The sequence below is a fragment of the Pongo abelii genome, chromosome 6, assembly GCF_028885655.2.
Source record: "Pongo abelii isolate AG06213 chromosome 6, NHGRI_mPonAbe1-v2.0_pri, whole genome shotgun sequence".
Classification (NCBI taxonomy): domain Eukaryota; kingdom Metazoa; phylum Chordata; class Mammalia; order Primates; family Hominidae; genus Pongo; species Pongo abelii.
The window spans coordinates 26497625-26503624 of record NC_071991.2 but is presented as its reverse complement, the minus strand read 5'-3'; the positions used below and the strand labels follow the sequence as shown (position 1 = coordinate 26503624).

General features: G+C 43.1%; 1 pseudogene; it reads left to right on the top strand.

The window, feature by feature from the left end:
- Positions 1 to 294: 294 nt before the first annotated feature.
- The window catches only part of LOC100433018 (zinc finger protein 85-like), a 39901-nt pseudogene continuing 34195 nt past the window's right edge, over positions 295 to 6000 (top strand).

The window sequence follows — 6000 nt, the reverse complement described above, 5'->3', positions numbered from 1 at the left end:
AAAATCTGGAATTTAAAAATAATTGTTATATTCAGATGTGAAGAGCTATATGTTATTTATAAATGCATACGAACTTATACACAAGGTTAAATGCAAATGCCTTCTGGGTTGGGCCTGGCTCAGCTCAGGGAAGAAGCCCTTTCTGAAAACGCTTCAGCTTAGGTTTCACTCTGTCTTCCTTCAGCCCAGCACCTGAGCACATCTGTCACTCAGGGCCTGAGGGGGCGGGTTGTTAAACGTTATCCAATCAGGGACGCCGGGCTGGGAACGGTCCAATCAGGCACCCAGCTGGAGCGGACATGACGGCTTCCGGGATTCGGTGTGGTCTTTGTCTCGCTGCAGCGGGTGATCCAGGTCTGGCCTTCCCTTTTCTGTGTCCTCTTGCTCCTAGAGGCCTAGCCTCTGTGGCGCTGTGATCTGGTTATTGGGAGATTCACAGCTAAGACGCCAGGATGCCCCAGAAGCCTAGAAATGGTGAGAGTGCCGGGTCCGACATCCCGAGAGAAGGCGGAGGGGGCTGGTTGGAACCGGTCGGAAGTGGCTGTGGCAGTACTCGGGTCTTCCCGCAGTCGGCTCCAAAATCCGCGGCCCCGAGTTCTTGGCACAGCTCGGCCCTCAGTCCCCTTCAGCCATAGCATGGCAGCTGGGCTGACAGCCGGGACCAGGCGTCCTGTCTCTTCCCTACGCAGTGACTGTGCCCTGGCCTGGAGCACTCTCTGAGCAGCTCTGCACCCGCAGCGATTGTGCAGGGACGACGGGAGGGTCGTCAGGGGAGAATCCTGACTCGGGGTGCTGGGTTCATGAATGGGAAGAGGTTTCCTCCGCGGGCTTCCCAGTCCCTCTTTTCCCCTATTAAAATTTATGAAAGTCACCGCAAAAAATTAATTTAATCAAACAGTGATTCAGGAATTGTAGAGCACCCAGCTGTGGTTTGCAGTAGTGGTCCGTGGGAGGGGCTTGAAGGAAACACTTGTATAAGGTGTGTGATAAAACCAAATTCAATAATTGGTTAGTAGAGTTATGTAGTTTCTTAATTTGTACAATGAAGGAGGAAATTTCCTGGGCATGTAATCAGAGGTTAATTGGCAGTTTACAGTTGGTTAAACCTGAATTTTATTTTTCACAAGGTAGTAATTTACAAAAAATGAATTTGAGTTAGATTTTTTTTAAAACCAGAAACCCTGGGACTGGAGCGACCTCAGTCTAATTGCCTGCCGCTTAATTATTTTCACACTCCACAGGGGACAGATCTTTCCCTGGATTTTTCACATGTGTCCCAAGCAGGGTCTCAAGACTCCTCCCACTCCCCATTTCCCATTCCTCCAGCCTAACTCTGGCTTGTAGTAAAATACTAAATTTCCAGTTCCTTCTGACTTTCTCAAATGCCAACTTCCCCTTCCTAATTCACATTATCAACTATTTGTCCTTTAGTGTACATTTGAAATAGTGTATTTTAATTAATCATTTTTTGACAAAGCATGGATGGCATTTTAAAAAAGATTTGTTATCTGTTTGTAAATATTTCCCATGAGAAGAAACCAAAGACTCATCCCCTGACACTGTATTGTAAAAAATCTCTGTGCCTTTTTTTTTTTTAAATCTTCCCTAGGCACAGAGATCTTGTCAGAATATTTTTGGGTCAACGTTTCCCTTTGGAAACTTCATAAGGTAATGTGTCCTTAGTCACCCTTCAGTTTTTTCCCTGGTCCTGGGTTTCAGTACTTTCTGGGGATAAATCAAGATATCCACTGTGGCTATGTATGCTAGAATCTCTGGTAAATTTCAGCTCCTGGCCCGGAATGGAACTCTGGTTATCTGGGAATGGGAGACAGAGGACAACCTGAGGTTGGAGTGTAGCCTCTCAAGGGAGCAGGTGAATGCCCTGGGGCTGAGAGGAATCTCCTGGTGTACTCTTCCTTTGAAAAGCAAACCCTTTGAGAAGTTAAGATTGTCTTCAAACCAACCCAGCATCGGTTTCCGGAGACATTGCTGGTCAGTCAGTCATATGCTGGTATTGAGGGGAGAACACAGAAATAATTTCAGCCCACTGGATTCTCTTAAGATTTGTGAAAGAAATGATAGTATCCCAAAAGACAAATCAAACCTTACCCAGTGAGATGGTTCAAGAACTGGCAAAGTGAAATGCACTGGGGGCAGTCACTGAGGCATAGTGCAGTGTCTTCAGAGAGGGTGGTCATTTCGCACTTAAGTGAGCAGGATAGGGTAGGAGAATCTCTCAAGTGATTGGGTGGCTTGACTTGACATGTGAGTGAGATACATCTGTTTTTTAATCAGCACTGCCACTCCCTGGGATTGTCACCCTGAAAAGATTTGTTCACTTACTTCAGTGTTTTAATTGTAACTTGCAGTTTATTAGTAGGACTAAAAGGTAAGAGGATAATTACAATGGGCATAAAAGAGATGGGTTTTGGAAAAAAAAATCTAATCATATATTCTATTTGTTAAGTGTTCTCATTTACCTTTTTCATTCCTAGAGTGAGTTTAGGAATTTTCTCAGGTCTTTTTTTTTATGGCTGGGTGATGTCCAACAGTATTCCAAGGCTTAGCTTTTAGAATGCTACCAAGGAAAAGAATAGGGAAAATATCTCTTCCATTTTGGCTGTAGAAAATGAATTCGTTTCCCGCGGGGTGCGGTGGCTCATGCCTGTAATCCCAGCACCGTAGGAGGCCAAGGCAGGGGGATCACCTGAGGTCAGGAGTTCTAGACCAGCCTGGCCAACATGGTGAAACCCCATCTCTACTAAAAATACAAAAATTAGAAATTAGCCATGAATGGTGGTAGGCACCTGTAAATCCCAGCTATTTGGGAGGCTGAGGTAGGAGAATCATTTGAACCCCATAGGCAGAGGTTGCAGTGAGCTGAGATCGTGCCGCTGCACTCCAACCTGGGCGACAGAGTGAGACTCCATCTCAAGAAAAAAGAAAGAAAGAAAATGAATACATTTCCACAAGAAGATGTGGTAGATAATTGGTGAGTTATACAGATTCATGAAAATATCAGTTCCTCCTTTTTCAGGGTACATTTCAGTGAATACCTCTCTTCTGTATCCAGTCATCTTGATTTCTGAGGTTAATGCTAAATTTTTTAAGATGAAACTTCGTCTATCCTAGAAGTGTTCTCATATGACTAATTGTTTACTACATCATTTTTAATGGATATAATAAAATAATTATTTATCGTTTTAAAAGAATACATACTTTTGCATTTGAGATATGTGACGTAAATGCTTTAAAATTTCCTTCCCTTATATAAACACTGTGTTTGAGTAATTTTGCTGAATTTTTCAGTTTCAAAAACCATTTGAACAACTCCGATGTGGAAATTAAAGCTTGCACCAGTGACTCCAAGCTAAGGCTAATATTGAGCCTGCAAAGGGAAGGGAGGTTATTAAAGGCCCAGTTAGTTGTTTCTAGGAAGCCTCCCCTGCAGATGTCGGAGCCTGCTCACCCCAGCCATGGAAGAACCTTTGTACTGAGAGAAGCTACAGAGCCCTGGAAAACTGGAGACCCACAGGCAGATGCAGTAAACATTAAGATGGAAGGGGATTGGGAGGGTCGTACTCAGGATGAAGTTGTTATTGTTTTGAGGCAGTTTCTAGACTTTGTAAAATAAAACAAAATTAGGTTTATTTTTTAAAAAATTCTAAAATACTGCAACAGAAGGAAGTACCAACTATAAAATCTTTAAGGATTGCAAAGTTTAGGCAGATAAAGGCTTTCTTTCTTAGGGAGGAGCAAAAAAGATTAGAAGGTGAGAGGGGAATGGCAAATGGAGGGTGTATAAATCAGATTTTATTTTTTAATTAAATTATTTTTTTGAGACGGAGTCTTACTTTGTTGCCCAGGCTGGAGTGCAGTGGCTGGATATCACCTCACTGCAACCTCTGCCTCCTGGGTTCAAGTGACTTTCATGTCACAGCCTCCTGAGAAGCTGGGATTGCAGCCACCCACCACCATGCCGGGCTAATTTTTGTATTTTTAGTAGAAATGGGGTTTTGCCATATTGGCCAGGCTGGTCTTGAACTCCTGACCTCAGGTGATCTGCTCTTCTCAGCCTCTCAAAATGCTGGGATAACAGGTGTGAGCCACCACGCTCAGCCCACATCAGATTTTAGATTAGAAAATGTTTTACCCTGAAGTCAGCAAGTTTTTAGGAGAAACATAAAATGGGGTTGTATGTTGGCTGAGACTGAGTAGCTCAAAGTTCAGGAGCTGTGGGAAGGAGATAAACTTAACTATATTTTGATTAAGAAGTATTTTATTTGACCACTGAAGAAAAATTCGGCTATTTTTTTAAATACAAAAAAGAAAATCTTATACATAGTGCTAGCTAGTTATTCCAGTACCATTTTATTAAATAGGGAATTCTGGCTGGGCATGGTGGCTTACACCTGTAATCTCAGCTCTTTGGGAGGCCAAGGCGGGTGGATCACCTGAGGTTGGGAGTTTGAGACCAGCCTGACCAACATGGAGAAACCCTACAAAAAAAATAGTCGGACATGGTGGCCCATGCCTGTAATCCCAGCTACTCAGGAGGCTGAGGCAGGAGAAACGCTTGTACCTGGAGGTGGAGGTTGCGGTGAGCCGAGATTGAGCCATTGCACTCCAGCCTGGGCAACAAGAGCGAAACTCCGTCTCAAAAAAAAAAAAAAAAGGAAATTCTTCCTACATTGCTCTTGTCAGCTTTGTTGAAGATCAGATGGTCAGATAGTTGTAGATGTGTGGCATTATTTCTTGGCTCTATTCTGTTGCATTGTTCTATGAGCGTTTTTTTTTTTTTTTTTTTTTAATCACTACCATGCTGCTTTGGTTACAGTCTTGTAGAATAGTTTCAGGTTGGATAATGTAATGTCCAGCTTTGTTCTTTTTGCTTAGAATTGCCTTGGCTATTCAGGCTCTTTGTTGGTTTCATATGAATTTTAAAATAGTTTTTTTAGTTCTGTTAAGAATGTTTTTGGTAGCTTGATAAGAATGACATTAGATCTGTAAATTTCTTCGGGCAGTATGGCCATTTTAATGATATTGATCTTTTGTTTTTGTTTTTTTGAGATAGAGTTTTGCTCTTGTTGCCCAGGCTGGAGTGCAGTGGCATGATCTCGGCTCACCGCAACCTCTGCCTCTGGATTCAAGTGATTTCTCCTGCCTCAGCCTCCTGAGTAGCTGGGATTACAGACATGCACCACCATGCCCAGCTAATTTTATATTTTTAGTAAAGACGGGGTTTCTCCATGTTCAGGCTGGTCTTGAATTCCCAACCTCAGGTGATCTGCCCGCCTTTGCCTCCCAAAGTGCTGGGATTACAGGCGTGAGCCACGCCACCTAGCTGATATTGATCTTTTCTATCCATGAGCATAAAATAATTTTCAATATATTTGTATCATATCTGACTTATTTAAGCAGTGTTTTGTAATTCTTGTAGAGATCTTTCACTTGCCTGGTTAGCTGTATTCCTGGATGTTTTATTATTTTTGTGGCAATTGTGAATGGAATTGTGTTTTTATTTTTGTTTGTTTAATTGTTTTTTGAGATGGAGTTTCGCTCTTGTTGCCCAGGCTGGAGTGCAGTGGCACAATCTTGGCTCACTGCAACCTCAACCTCCTGGGTTCAAACGCTTGTCCTGCCTTGGCCTGCCAAGTAGCTGGGACTATAGGCCTGTGCCACCACGCCTGGCTAATTTTTTGTATTTAGTAGAGACGGGGTTTCACCATGCTAGTCAGGCTGGTCTTGAACTCCTGACCTCAGGTGTCAGGTGATCCACCCACCTCGGCCTCCCAAAGTGCTGGGATTTCACGTGTGAGCCACCAGGCCCAGCCTGGGATTGTGTTTTTGATTTGGCTTTTGGCTTGGATGCTGCTGATGTACAGGGATCCTACTAATTTTTGTACATTTATTTTGTATTCTGAAATTTTGCTTCAGTTGTTTAATTGTTTTTTGAGATGGAGTTTCGCTCTTGTTGCCCAGGCTGGAGTGCAGTGGCAC